The sequence below is a fragment of the Nerophis ophidion genome, linkage group LG21 (genome assembly GCF_033978795.1).
Source record: "Nerophis ophidion isolate RoL-2023_Sa linkage group LG21, RoL_Noph_v1.0, whole genome shotgun sequence".
Taxonomy (NCBI): Eukaryota; Metazoa; Chordata; class Actinopteri; order Syngnathiformes; family Syngnathidae; genus Nerophis; species Nerophis ophidion.
The window spans coordinates 9,809,105-9,811,164 of record NC_084631.1 but is presented as its reverse complement, the minus strand read 5'-3'; the positions used below and the strand labels follow the sequence as shown (position 1 = coordinate 9,811,164).

The window sequence follows — 2,060 nt, the reverse complement described above, 5'->3', positions numbered from 1 at the left end:
GTGAGTCACACCCTCATCCGGATCCTGGCTGTTTAGGTCCCTAAGTTTTGGTGCAGACCTTCTGGTCGCGGTCTCTGGTTCTGGTGACAGTCAGAACCCAAGTTTGTTGACAGGATAAAGAAAGCTGCTGTAGAACTAACAGAAAACATCATCATAAAAAGTTATGCTAGCTTTTGATGTTAGCGCCAGTGCTGTGGCACGCGCGCGCATGCGCAGTGTGCAAAGTCCTATGTCCACTAACATGACCCAACAGGACTTTGAAATGTTGGGAATTTAGCAGGAGACACGCCTCTGGAAATGTTGACATTCATTGTGAAGATACAGTATTATGAAGACATTACGGGGCGGTATAGCTGGGTTGGTAAGAGTGGCCGTGCCAGCAACTTGAGGGTTCCAGGTTCGATCCCCGCTTCCGCCATCCTGCCGTTGTGTCCTTGGGCAAGACACTTTACCCATCTGCTCCCACTGCCACCCATACTGGTTTAAATGTAACTTAGATATTGGGTTTCACTGTGTAAAAGCGCTTTGAGCCGCTAGAGCAGGAGTTGGGAACCTTTTTGGCTGAGAGAGCCCATCCATCCATTTCCCACCGCTTATTTAACCCTTTGGGGTCGCTGGAGCCTAACTCAGCTACAATCTGGCGGAAGGCAGGGTACACCCTGGACAAGTCGCCACCTCATCACAGGGCCAACACAGATAGACAGACAATATTCATACTCACATTCACACACTAGGGCAGGGGTGTCAAACTCAAATACTAAGTGGGCCAAGATTTTAAACGGAACAAAGCCGCGGGCCAAGGTTGAACAAATTAACCTTTTAATAGGGACCCAAACAAGTTTTGCATTAAATATTTAGCAAGCAAGGCTTATATAACTTTAGTGACATGCAAAATCCAGTTTCAAATAATTATAATAATAACTTAAAAAATATCAATGGCATATCAAATAAAATTTAGATAAAAATGTAATGCCTTTTTTTCTATTTGCAATCTTCTGAGGTAAATATCAAATTTTTTCCACAGGCTAATAATACATTTGAAAATAAAATAATAATGAATGAACCAAACATTCAAGCCTTGAAGTAGCAAGAGAAAATGCATGAATAAAACGTTAATTATTGGTCAGTTTGCTGGAAGTTTCCCGAGAGAGTTAATGCTGCAAGGGGTGCTGGATATTTGTTCTGTTGTGTTACGGTGTGGATGTTCCCCTGAAATGGTTTTCGTCATTCTTGTTTGGTGTGGGTTCACAGTGTGGCGCATGTTTGTAACAGTGCTAAAGTTTTTTATACGGCCACTCTCAGTGTGACCTGTGTGGCTGTCGGCCAAGTATGCCTTGCATTCACTTGTCTGTGTGTGTGTGTGCGTAAAAGCCACAAATATTATGTGACACGCTGTTAGTATGGAGGAAAAGCGGACGTAACGACAGGTTGTAGAGAACGCTAAAGGCAGTGCCTTAAATGCACGCCCCCAGGTGGAAATCGGCCGAAATTCGGGAGAATGGTTGCCCCGGGAGATTTTCGGGAGGGGCACTTATGGCGACCCATCAGCGTTCTTGTTCTGTAACCCTGTACTCTGTTTGTTTGTCTAATCTTGAACAGGTTTGTGCTGAAAACAAAGTTTCGTTGTACTTGTTGCAATAAAGACCTACCTACTGAACTTCGGGAGTCTACGGGGAAAATTAGGAGGGTTGACAAGTATGAGTATTAGCAGTGAATGCGGTATTACAGCGGCACCGACGCTGTATAACACCGGCGGGCAAGCTCTAATGCTAAATTGATATTGCCTCAAGGGCCAAATTAAATTACAGGGCGGGCCAAATTTGGCCCGCGGGCCATAGTTTGACACCCATGCACTTGGGCCAATTTAGTGTTGCCAATCAATTTATCCCCAGGTGCATGTCTTTGGAAGTGGGAGGAAGCCGGAGTACCCGAAGGGAACCCACACAGACACAGGGAGAACATGCAAACTCCACACAGAAAGATCCCGAGCCCGGGATTGAACCCAGGACTACTCGGGACCTTCATATTGTGAGGCAGATGCACTAACCTCGCTGAGAGAG

General features: G+C 45.4%; 1 protein-coding gene across 1 annotated transcript in view; it reads left to right on the top strand.

The window, feature by feature from the left end:
• The window catches only part of myo1eb (myosin IEb), a 41,184-nt gene that overhangs the window by 204 nt on the left and 38,920 nt on the right, over window positions 1-2,060 (top strand). The window lies entirely within an intron of this gene.